Source organism: Pseudophryne corroboree, chromosome 2, assembly GCF_028390025.1.
Source record: "Pseudophryne corroboree isolate aPseCor3 chromosome 2, aPseCor3.hap2, whole genome shotgun sequence".
Taxonomy (NCBI): Eukaryota; Metazoa; Chordata; class Amphibia; order Anura; family Myobatrachidae; genus Pseudophryne; species Pseudophryne corroboree.
In genome coordinates, this window is record NC_086445.1 from 45,537,387 (window position 1) to 45,551,473 (window position 14,087).

Here is a 14,087-nt window from a genome sequence, read left to right on the forward strand (position 1 = left end):
ACATGGCCTGCAGGACTATTGGCTTTCCTGGGTAAGGAGGAAATTGACACTGAGGGAGTTGGTGGTGTTGTTTGCAGGAGCTTGGTTACAAGAGGAAGGGATTTACTGGTAAGTGGACTGCTTCCGCTGTCGCCCAAAGTTTTTGAACTTGTCACTGACTTATGATGAATGCGCTGCAGGTGACGTATAAGGGAGGATGTTCCGAGGTGGTTAACGTCCTTACCCCTACTTATTACAGCTTGACAAAGGCAACACACGGCTTGACACCTGTTGTCCGCATTTGTGTTGAAATAATTCCACACCGAAGAGCTGATTTTTTTTGTATTTTGACCAGGCATGTCAATGGCCATATTCCTCCCATGGACAACAGGCGTCTCCCCGGGTGCCTGACTTAAACAAACCACCTCACCATCAGAATCCTCCTTGTCAATTTCCTCCCCAGCGCCAGCAACACCCATATCCTCATCCTGGTGTACTTCAACACTGACATCTTCAATTTGACTATCAGGAACCGGACTGCGGGTGCTCCATCCAGCACTTGCAGGGGGCGTGCAAATGGTGGAAGGCGCAAGCTCTTCCCGTCCAGTGTTGGGAAGGTCAGGCATCGCAACCGACACAATTGGACTCTCCTTGGGGATTTGTGATTTCGAAGAACGCACAGTTCTTTGCTGTGCTTTTGCCAGCTTAAGTGTTTTCTTTTTTCTAGCGAGAGGATGAGTGCTTCCATCCTCATGTGAAGCTGAACCACTAGCCATGACAATCCGTGTCGTAAATGGCATATTGTCAAGTTTACGCTTCTCCTCAGACGCTTTTAATCTTGATTTTTGGGTCATTTTACTGATCTTTTGTGTTTTGGATTTTACATGCTCTGTACTATGACATTGGGCATCGGCCTTGGCAGACGACGTTGATGGCATTTCATCGTCTCGGCCATGACTAGTGGCAGCAGCTTCAGCACAAGGTGGAAGTGGATCTTGATCTTTCCCTATGTTTTTAACCTCCACATTTTTGTTCTCCATATTTTAATGCGCACAACTAAAAGGCACCACAGGTATACAATGTAGATGGATGGATAGTATACTTATGGATGACGAGTGATGACACAGAGGTAGGTACAGCAGTGGCCTACCGTACTGCTATATACAGTATAATGGACCTGGTGGACACTGTCAGCAGACTGCGTTTATAGTATAAAAAAAAGACACCACAGGTATACAATTAGATGGATGGATACTTAGTATACTTATGGACGACGAGTTACGACACAGAGGTAGGTACAGCAGTGGCCTACCGTACTGCTATATACAGTATAATGGACCTGGTGGACACTGTCAGCAGACTGCTAAACTAGTACTACTAGTATAAAGAAAAAAAGCCACCGCAGGTATACAATGTAGATGGATGGATAGTATACTTATGGACGACGAGTGACGACACAGAGGTAGGTACAGCAGTGGCCTACCGTACTGCTATATACAGTATAATGGACCTGGTGGACACTGTCAGCAGACTGCTAAACTAGTACTACTAGTATAAAGAAAAAAAGGCACCACAGGTATACAATGTAGATGGATGGATACTATACTTATGGACGACGAGTGATGACACAGAGGTAGGTACAGCAGTGGCCTACCGTACTGCTATATACAGTATAATGGACCTGGTGGACACTGTCAGCAGACTGCATTTATAGTATAAAAAAAAAGACACCACAGGTATACAATGTAGATGGATGGATACTTAGTATACTTATGGACGACAAGTGACGACACAGAGGTAGGTACAGCAGTGGCCTACCGTACTGCTATATACAGTATAATGGACCTGGTGGACACTGTCAGCAGACTGCGTTTATAGTATAAAGAAAAAAAGACACCACAGGTATACAATGTAGATTGATGGATAGTATACTTATGGACGACGAGTGACGACACAGAGGTAGGTACAGCAGTGGCCTACCGTACTGCTATATACAGTATAATGGACCTGGTGGACACTGTCAGCAGACTGCGTTTATAGTATAAAGAAAAAAAGACACCACAGGTATACAATGTAGATGGATGGATACTTAGTATACTTATGGACGACGAGTGACGACACAGAGGTAGGTACAGCAGTGGCCTACCGTACTGCTATATACAGTATAATGGACCTGGTGGACACTGTCAGCAGACTGCGTTTATAGTATAAAGAAAAAAAGACACCACAGGTATACAATGTAGATGGATGGATAGTATACTTAAGGACGACGAGTGACGACACAGAGGTAGGTACAGCAGTGGCCTACCGTACTGCTATATACAGTATAATGGACCTGGTGGACACTGTCAGCAGACTGCATTTATAGTATAAAAAAAAAGACACCACAGGTATACAATGTAGATGGATGGATACTTAGTATACTTATGGACGACGAGTGACGACACAGAGGTAGGTACAGCAGTGGCCTACCGTACTGCTATATACAGTATAATGGACCTGGTGGACACTGTCAGCAGACTGCGTTTATATTTTTAAAAAAAAGACACCACAGGTATACAATGTAGATGGATGGATACTTAGTATACTTATGGACGACGAGTGACGACACAGAGGTAGGTACAGCAGTGGCCTACCGTACTGCTATATACAGTATAATGGACCTGGTGGACACTGTCAGCAGACTGCGTTTATAGTATAAAGAAAAACAGACACCACAGGTATACAATGTAGATGGATGGATAGTATACTTATGGACGACGAGTGACGACACAGAGGTAGGTACAGCAGTGGCCTACCGTACTGCTATATACAGTATAATGGACCTGGTGGACACTGTCAGCAGACTGCATTTATAGTATAAAAAAAAAGACACCACAGGTATACAATGTAGATGGATGGATACTTAGTATACTTATGGATGACGAGTGACGACACAGAGGTAGGTACAGCAGTGGCCTACCGTACTGCTATATACAGTATAATGGACCTGGTGGACACTGTCAGCAGACTGCGTTTATAGTATAAAAAAAAAAGACACCACAGGTATACAATGTAGATGGATGGATACTTAGTATACTTATGGACGACGAGTGACGACACAGAGGTAGGTACAGCAGTGGCCTACCGTACTGCTATATACAGTATAATGGACCTGGTGGACACTGTCAGCAGACTGCGTTTATAGTATAAAGAAAAAAAGACACCACAGGTATACAATGTAGATGGATGGATACTTAGTATACTTATGGACGACGAGTGACGACACAGAGGTAGGTACAGCAGTGGCCTACCGTACTGCTATATACAGTATAATGGACCTGGTGGACACTGTCAGCAGACTGCGTTTATAGTATAAAGAAAAAAAGACACCACAGGTATACAATGTAGATGGATGGATAGTATACTTATGGACGACGAGTGACGACACAGAGGTAGGTACAGCAGTGGCCTACCGTACTGCTATATACAGTATAATGGACCTGGTGGACACTGTCAGCAGACTGCATTTATAGTATAAAAAAAAAGACACCACAGGTATACAATGTAGATGGATGGATACTTAGTATACTTATGGACGACGAGTGACGACACAGAGGTAGGTACAGCAGTGGCCTACCGTACTGCTATATACAGTATAATGGACCCGGTGGACACTGTCAGCAGACTGCGTTTATAGTATAAAAAAAAAAGACACCACAGGTATACAATGTAGATGGATGGATACTTAGTATACTTATGGATGACGAGTGACGACACAGAGGTAGGTACAGCAGTGGCCTACCGTACTGCTATATACAGTATAATGGACCTGGTGGACACTGTCAGCAGACTGCGTTTATAGTATAAAGAAAAAAAGACACCACAGGTATACAATGTAGATGGATGGATACTTAGTATACTTATGGACGACGAGTGACGACACAGAGGTAGGTACAGCAGTGGCCTACCGTACTGCTATATACAGTATAATGGACCTGGTGGACACTGTCAGCAGACTGCGTTTATAGTATAAAGAAAAAAAGACACCACAGGTATACAATGTAGATGGATGGATACTTAGTCTACTTATGGACGACGAGTGACGACACAGAGGTAGGTACAGCAGTGGCCTACCGTACTGCTATATACAGTATAATGGACCTGGTGGACACTGTCAGCAAACTGCATTTATAGTATAAAAAAAAAAGACACCACAGGTATACAATGTAGATGGATGGATAGTATACTTATGGACGACGAGTGACGACACAGAGGTAGGTAGAGCAGTGGCCTACCGTACTGCTATATACAGTATAATGGACCTGGTGGACACTGTCAGCAGACTGCGTTTATAGTATAAAAAAAAAAGACACCACAGGAGTGTTTTTCAGGCAGACAAACGTATACTGGTGGTCACTGTCAGCAAAACTGTGCACTGTACTCCTGCTATAGCTGCTCCCCAGTCCCCACAATTAAGCAGTGTGAGCACTCAGCACAGATATATCATGCAGCACACTGAGCACAGATATGGTATGGAGCGTTTTTTTCAGGCAGAGAACGGATAAAAAACTGGGGGTCACTATTAGCAAAACTCTGCACTGTACTCCTCCTAACAGCTGCTCCCCAATCCTCCCCACAATAAGCTAAGCAATCAGATCAACTGTGTAGTATATAACTATATAAACGGAGAGGACACCAGCCACGTCCTCTCCCTATCAATCTCAATGCACGTGTGAAAATGGCGGCGACGCGCGGCTGCTTATATAGAATCCGAATCTCGCAAGAATCCGACAGCGGGATGATGACGTTCGGGCGCGCTCGGGTTAACCGAGCCATACGGGAGAATCCGAGTATGGCTCGGACCCGTCTAAAAAGGGTGAAGTTCGGGGGGGTTCGGTTTCTCGGAAACCGAACCAGCTCATCACTAGTTTTTTGTGTTTTTGTTTTTGTGTTTCATATAAGCAAAGAGGAGAGGGAGATTGCATTGGGTGAAAGAAGGTGGGTAGCTACGCCCTCCTTGGTGCTAGTCACACCTCACGACACAGACCACACACCCTTATCAGTAGCCACACACCCTGCGGCAGCCCCCAATAGGCCCTTTATAAATTTCAGCTCCAGGCCCATCAGGACCTTTATCTGGCACTGTTTAGTGATATCCAGGCTTCACAGGTGACTTAATTAGTACCTCAGTTATTTTGATGTAACCATCTATGCTGCAGCCTGGATATCACTATAAGGGGCCCTACTCACTGGCCGACCCGCCGCCGAGCTGCCCGACGGCGGATACGGCCGACGAGCGACCCGGCGGCGGGGGGGCAGTGACGGGGGGAGTGAAGTTTCTTCACTCCCCCCGTCACGCGGCTCCATAGAACTGCAGGCAAATATGGACGAGATCGTCCATATTGGCCTGCATGCACAGCCGACGGGGGACCAGCGATGAACGAGCGCGGAGCCGCGCATCGTTCATCGCTGGAGCCTCCACACTGAAAGATATGAACGAGTTCTCGTTCATTTATGAACGAGATCGTTCATATCTTTAAAAAAATCGGCCAGTGTGTAGGGCCTATAACCTGCACTGTTGGTGTGCCTTGAGGACCGTGGTTGGGAATGCCTGCCCTAGGGGAAAGTTTGTGGCAATTGAGCTCAAGGCCTCAGTGCTGTGAGGCCACAAACTAGCCATTTATGGCATATGGCATCAGCCCCCCATGTCCATGTCCCGTAATACTTCCTATTCTACTATATTAGTTTACTTGAATCCTCCTCTGAAACCTTGAATTGGCTGTTACATTAATACCATACCCCCAACAACCTGTAATGTTTTTTCTGTCATTTTATATTTCTACCACAACAATTTTTTCCCAGAAGCCCTTCACCGTGACTCCTCCCTGCCTTCCCCCCAACGTCTCTCTATTGCCAGGGACCTCTGACTCTACAATACAAACCTTAATTATTTCTGTAAATCACACGTGTTTATCCTGATTCTAGCACCACATAAATCCTTTCCAACGCAAATGTACAAATTCCGTTTGTGTTAGAAACTCCAGGGTAAAAAACACAAAATAAAGGTAAAATAACGGTAAAATAACACAGAAATGGTAAAAATAATAATAATAATTTTAAAAAAACGACATCGTAAAAGTGAAAATAAATATATTCCAGCAGTAAATTTGCAGAGCGTTGAGCTAATAGGTGAATAGTAGAACACACATATATAGTCCCCCCGTGAGTAATATTTACAGCATTCGAGCTGTGTGAGATTTGCAGCACAACTAGGTTTTACAGTCAATTTCCTTTTGTATATATTTTCCCCTCAACGTGACTGCATTAATTAAATTGAATATGTGCCTAGCGCGCTAAGCAATTTTCCCTTTCTGGTGGTCTGAAGCCTGTGTCAGAGCCCCCCCGGCCCTCTGTGAGAATGAGCCGACCACCACCTAGGTCGCAGATATACTGCCTCAGCAGAATTATCCCCCCCACAGGCCTGACTCGTTAATTTCTAGCACAGGGAAATTATTTCTCCCCCCCCCACCCCCACCCCCCACCCCTCTTCTCGGAAGTGAATATTTGCCTTAATGCATGTTTTCACTTCACAGCTCGGTAGCAGCGTCTCGTTATTTGCGGCCGATTTTACGTTTTTGAGGCTGTTCTTTAGATTTTCATCAAAAGATATCGTCAGGGAGCGTAATTCTAAATAAATGGATGATTAAATGCATTGGGAATATTACACAAAAATGTATTGGGTTGAAATTGTATAATATACAAAGAAGAAATAGTCTACGTGTATGGGAGCGGCAGGGGCTGCCGTGTTTGTTTAAAAAGTAGCGGACTAGAAAATGAATCGTGGACAGTAATAGCTACAGTGTATAGTGTAACATTTCCACACTCTAAGGGGGCATCCAATTAGCCACCATGCCATTTCGGCGGATGAAAGCGGCCGGATATCGCGATTAATGACCGATGGTCATTATTGCGGTATCCAATTGGAGGCTGTATGGATTGGCGCAAAAACCCATGGAATCAGGGATAAGTCCCCTATCCCATCTGGAGTTGCTGCTCCGATGACGGTTCATCGCGGATTATGCTTCGGGTGCCTGAGGTACATGAGGCATAATCCGCGATAAGTGCCGGCATCGTGTGGAGGAGGTAACAGGATAGCTCATGGCAATACAATTACCCGTGGACACTGACCGCAGGTAATTGGATACCCCCCTCTACCTGCCATCTTTAGGCACTATGTGGGGTAGGGGTGATTTATGCTGCCCCATAAAAAGATTTTTGTGCTGGGGGAATATATATAAAATAACAAAATCCTTATATAGTGACACATGGGGAGACGGGAATAAAATGGGGGCCCATTGATTCTGGGCTTGAGGGTGGGGGATCTTCCGCTGTGATCTATTACCACTAGGGAGGTGGGGGCTGATAAAGCAGGGGATCTTATGCCACTAGGGAAGATTTCTGATCGGGGGTGGGAAGTACAATCACAATGGTGGCCTATGGACACGGGGGGGTGGGGGGTTGGTGTGCACTGCAAACCACCACCTAGGTATATATGTTTTTTAAATATTGAAATATATTTAAAAAAAAATACTTTTTACACTTTATAAAACAAAAACAAAAAAATTCTGAGCGGTGTTTCCTCCCATTCCCCCTCCACCCCTTTTATCCCCCAGCATACTGACTAATACTCGCAACATTACCTGAACCATTAGGGCAAAAATATTCTCTGGAAAGCGCTGCAGAATATGTGTGTGCTATATAAATAACTGGTAATAAATAAATAAATAAATAAATAAATAAATAAATAACCTATCTGGTAATAGAATTTCAGAGATATTTGTTACATGAATTTGCAAATACTTGGTTATCTGCTGGTATTACAGCATCTACAGATGCTCAAAGTTGCGCTCAGTCCCTGCACAGTCATCTGCGTGGATGAGCACCAGGGTAGGACTTTGTAGTAGTGATGTGCACCGGACATTTTTCGGGTTTTGTGTTTTGGTTTTGGATTCGGTTCCGCGGCCGTGTTTTGGATTCGGACGCGTTTTGGCAAAACCTCACCGAAAATTTTTTGTCGGATTCGGGTGTGTTTTGGATTCGGGTGTTTTTTTCAAAAACCCCTAAAAAACAGCTTAAATCATAGAATTCTGGGTCATTTTGATCCCATAGTATTATTAACCTCAATTACCATAATTTCCACTCATTTCCAGTCTATTCTGAACACCTCACACCTCACAATATTATTTTTAGTCCTACAATTTGCACCAAGGTCGCTGGATGACTAAGCTAAGCGACCCAAGTGGCCGATACAAACACCTGGCCCATCTAGGAGTGGCACTGCAGTGTCAGACAGGATGGCCGATTTAAAAAATAATCCCCAAACAGCACATGATGCAAAGAAAAAAAGAGGCGCACCAAGGTGGCTGTTTGACTAAGCTAAGCGACACAAGTGGCCGACACAAACACCTGGCCCATCTAGGAGTGGCACTGCAGTGTCAATCAAGACAGGATGGCACTTCCAAAAAATTGTCCCCAAACAGCACATGATGCAAAGAAAAAAAGAGGCGCACCAAGGTGGCTGTTTGACTAAGCTAAGCGACACAAGTGGCCGACACAAACACCTGGCCCATCTAGGAGTGGCACTGCAGTGTCAATCAAGACAGGATGGCACTTCCAAAAAATTGTCCCCAAACAGCACATGATGCAAAGAAAAAAAGAGGCGCACCAAGGTGGCTGTGTGACTAAGCTAAGCGACACAAGTGGCCGACACAAACACCTGGCCCATCTAGGAGTGGCACTGCAGTGTCAATCAAGACAGGATGGCACTTCCAAAAAATTGTCCCCAAACAGCACATGATGCAAAGAAAAAAAGAGGCGCACCAAGGTGGCTGTGTGACTAAGCTAAGCGACACAAGTGGCCGACACAAACACCTGGCCCATCTAGGAGTGGCACTGCAGTGTCAGGCAGGATGGCACTTCCAAAAAATTGTCCCCAAACAGCACATGATGCAAAGAAAAAAAGAGGCGCACCAAGGTGGCTGTGTGACTAAGCTAAGCGACACAAGTGGCCGACACAAACACCTGGCCCATCTAGGAGTGGCACTGCAGTGTCAATCAAGACAGGATGGCACTTCCAAAAAATTGTCCCCAAACAGCACATGATGCAAAGAAAAAAAGAGGCGCACCAAGGTGGCTGTGTGACTAAGCTAAGCGACACAAGTGGCCGACACAAACACCTGGCCCATCTAGGAGTGGCACTGCAGTGTCAGGCAGGATGGCATTTCAAAAAAATTGTCCCCAAACAGCACATGATGCAAAGAAAAAAAGAGGCGCACCAAGGTCGCTGTGTGACTAAGCTAAGCGACACAAGTGGCCGACACAAACACCTGGCCCATCTAGGAGTGGCACTGCAGTGTCAATCAAGACAGGATGGCACTTCCAAAAAATTGTCCCCAAACAGCACATGATGCAAAGAAAAAAAGAGGCGCACCAAGGTGGCTGTTTGACTAAGCTAAGCGACACAAGTGGCCGACACAAACACCTGGCCCATCTAGGAGTGGCACTGCAGTGTCAATCAAGACAGGATGGCACTTCCAAAAAATTGTCCCCAAACAGCACATGATGCAAAGAAAAAAGAGGCGCACCAAGGTGGCTGTGTGACTAAGCTAAGCGACACAAGTGGCCGACACAAACACCTGGCCCATCTAGGAGTGGCACTGCAGTGTCAATCAAGACAGGATGGCACTTCCAAAAAATTGTCCCCAAACAGTACATGATGCAAAGAAAAAAAGAGGCACACCAAGGTGGCTGTGTGACTAAGCTAAGCGACACAAGTGGCCGACACAAACACCTGGCCCATCTAGGAGTGGCACTGCAGTGTCAGGCAGGATGGCACTTCCAAAAAATTGTCCCCAAACAGCACATGATGCAAAGAAAAATGAAAGAAAAAAGAGGTGCAAGATGGAATTGTCCTTGGGCCCTCCCACCCACCCTTATGTTGTATAAACAGGACATGCACACTTTAACGAACCCATCATTTCAGCGACAGGGTCTGCCACACGACTGTGACTGAAATGACTGGTTGGTTTGTGCCCCCACCAAAAAAGAAGCAATCAATCTCTCCTTGCACAAACTGGCTCTACAGAGGCAAGATATCCACCTCATCATCACCCTCCGATTCCTCACCCCTTTCACTGTGTACATCCCCGTCCTCACAGATTATTAATTCGTCCCCACTGGAATCCACCATCTCAGGTCCCCGTGTACTTTCTGGAGGCAATTGCTGCTGGTGAATGTCTCCACGGAGGAATTGATTATAATTAATTTTGATGAACATCATCTTCTCCACATTTTCTGGAAGTAACCTTGTACGCCGATTGCTGACAAGGTGAGCGGCTGCACTAAACACTCTTTCGGAGTACACACTGGAGGGAGGGCAACTTAGGTAGAATAAAGCCAGTTTGTGCAAGGGCCTCCAAATTGCCTCTTTTTCCTGCCAGTATACGTACGGACTGTCTGACGTGCCTACTTGGATGCGGTCACTCATATAATCAAAGAAAAAGGTTGAAAGCGCTGTCCACAATAAAGGAGTTTTTTATTTGATTAAAAAATTATAAAATCACTATTCACATATATCCTTATCAATACTGATCTAAAGGTTTAGACATTGAAACATATTACGGACCATAGCTATTTTCCAGTGGTACCTATTAGTGAAACAGTTTAAACACAGTAGATACACTTGCATTAAATTGACACACTCTACATCAGGCATGTCCAAACTGCGGCCCTCCAGCTGTTGTGAAACTACATATCCCAGAATGCCCTGACACAGTTTTGATGTCAGAGAATGCTAAAGCTGTGTCAGGGCATGCTGGGATGTGTAGTTTCTCAACAGCTGGAGGGCCGCAGTTTGGACATGCCTGCTCTACATCAAATTAAACAATTGTGTTAGATGTCATATACTAATCCACTCAGTGTTTATTCCTTTTTGATAGTTCACTCCTTTAAGCAGCCTCCTATAAACGTAATTGGAAGGGTTAAGTGTTCACAGTCCCAGACATATCCGGAGAGATATGTTCACCATGAATCTAAATTATATATCTCCTCCCGCTGGGACAATAATCCATCCAAAGCCACAGATTTAGAGCACGCAATATCTGAATTAAGGAGATAAAGTAGCTACTTTTCTTAATACAATCCCTTAATTTGCGGCTATTATAACTGAATAAATTGCCGTTCTGACGGGCGTCCCCGTCTGGTGATAGAGTTAATTATATACAGTAGGACTCCTGTTTATATAGGCATGCTCCACAGTTCATTCGTGAGTTCTTATTCAATAAATGGAGGCCGCATACACGGCTGATCTCACCCCTGTTCGTATCGGCTACTGCTCCCGCCGGGCGTCCGTCGGTATCTTAGGCAGCACGCGGCTGCTTCTCCTGCACCAAGACTCTCGCGGACCGCCTCTCCCAAAACAGTACCACAGAAAACTTGCGGTGGTGTGGTCTGTCGGGCTAATTAGCTCCGGCGGTGTCTATCAGCGGCTGCGCGCTGTTTTCACAGTTCCCGAGATTTTGCCAGGTGTCTTGCCGACAGGGGGGAACTCGTAAACTGTTTTCACAATTAGGTCCACACACACAAGGGACACTCTTGATGCGTTTCTCAGCCGTATGTTTATGGCTGTTTCCTCAGAAGAATCACTACTTGGATGCGGTCACTCATATAATCCTCCACCATTCTTTCCATGGTGAGAGAATCATATGCAGTGACAGTAGACGACATGTCAGTAATCATTGGCAGGTCCTTCAGTCCGGACCAGATGTCAGCACTCGCTCCAGACTGCCCTGCATCACCGCCAGCGGGTGGGCTAGGAATTCTTAGCCTTTTCCTCGCACCCCCAGTTGCGGGAGAATGTGAAGGAGGAGATGTTGACGGGTCACGTTCCGCTTGACTTGACAATTTTATCATCAGCAGGTCTTTGAACCTCTGCAGACTTGTGTCTGATGGAAAGAGAGATACAACGTAGGTTTTAAATCTAGGATCGAGCACGGTGGCCAAAATGTAGTGCTCTGATTTCAACAGATTGACCACCCGTGAATCCTTGTTAAGCGAATTAAGGGCTCCATCCACAAGTCCCACATGCCTAGCGGAATCGCTCTGTTTTAGCTCCTCCTTCAATGTCTCCAGCTTCTTCTGCAAAAGCCTGATGAGGGGAATGACCTGACTCAGGCTGGCAGTGTCTGAACTGACTTCACGTGTGGCAAGTTCAAAGGGTTGCAGAACCTTGCACAACGTTGAAATCATTCTCCACTGCGCTTGAGTCAGGTGCATTCCCCCTCCTTTGCCTATATCGTGGGCAGATGTATAGGCTTGAATGGCCTTTTGCTGCTCCTCCATCCTCTGAAGCATATAGAGGGTTGAATTCCACCTCGTTACCACCTCTTGCTTCAGATGATGGCAGGGCAGGTTCAGGAATGTTTGGTGGTGCTCCAGTCTTCTGTACGCGGTGCCTGAATGGTGAAAGTGGCCCGCAATTCTTCGGGCCACCAACAGCATCTCTTTCACGCCCCTGTCGTTTTTTAAATAATTCTGCACCACCAAATTCAATGTATGTGCAAAACATGGGACGTGCTGGAATTTGCCCAGATGTAATGCACGCACAATATTGCTGGCGTTGTCCGATGTCACAAATCCCCAGGAGAGTCCAATTGGGGTAAGCCATTCTGCGATGATCTTCCTCAGTTGCCGTAAGAGGTTGTCAGCTGTGTGCCTATTCTGGAAAGCGGTGATACAAAGCGTAGCCTGCCTAGGAACGAGTTGGCGTTTGCGAGATGCTGCTACTGGTGCCGCCGCTGCTGTTCTTGCTGCGGGAAGCAATACATCTACCCAGTGGGCTGTCACAGTCATATAGTCCTGAGTCTGCCCTGCTCCACTTGTCCACATGTCCGTGGTTAAGTGGACATTGGGTACAACTGCATTTTTTAGGACACTGGTGAGTCTTTTTCTGAGGTCTGTGTACATTTTCGGTATCGCCTGCCTAGAGAAATGGAATCTAGATGGTATTTGGTACCGAGGACACAGTACCTCAATCAAGTCTATAGTTGCCTCTGAATTAACGATGGATACCGGAACCACATTTCTCACCGCCCAGGCTGCCAAGGCCTGAGTTATCTGCTTTGCAGCAGGATGACTGCTGTGATATTTCATCTTCCTCGCAAAGGACTGTTGGACAGTCAATTGCTTACTGGAAGTAGTACAAGTGGTCTTCCGACTTCCCCTCTTGGATGACGATCGACTCCCAGCAGCAACAACAGCAGCGCCAGCAGCAGTAGGCGTTACACTCAAGGATGCATCGGAGGAATCCCAGGCAGGAGAGGACTCGTCAGACTTGACAGTGACATGGCCTGCAGGACTATTGGCTTTCCTGGGTAAGGAGGAAATTGACACTGAGGGAGTTGGTGGTGTTGTTTGCAGGAGCTTGGTTACAAGAGGAAGGGATTTAGTGGTCAGCGGACTACTTCCGCTGTCACCCAAAGTTTTTGAACTTGTCACTGACTTATGATGAATGCGCTGCAGGTGACGTATAAGGGAGGATGTTCCGAGGTAGTTAACGTCCCTACCCCTACTTATTACAGCTTGACAAAGGCAACACACGGCTTGACACCTGTTGTCCGCATTTGTGTTGAAATAATTCCACACCGAAGAGCTGATTTTTTTTGTATTTTGACCAGGCATGTCAATGGCCATATTCCTCCCACGGACAACAGGTGTCTCCCCGGGTGCCTGACTTAAACAAACCACCTCACCATCAGAATCCTCCTTGTCAATTTCCTCCCCAGCGCCAGCAACACCCATATCCTCATCCTGGGGTACTTCAACAGTGAAATCTTCAATTTGACTATCAGGAACTGGACTGCGGGTGCTCCTTCCAGCACTTGCAGGGGGCGTGCAAATGGTGGAAGGCGCAAGCTCCTCCCGTCCAGTGTTGGGAAGGTAAGGCATCGCAACCGACACAATTGGACTCTCCTTGGGGATTTGTGATTTAGAAGAACGCACAGTTCTTTGCTGTGCTTTTGCCAGCTTAAGTCTTTTCTTTTTTCTAGCGAGAGGATGAGTGCTTCCAT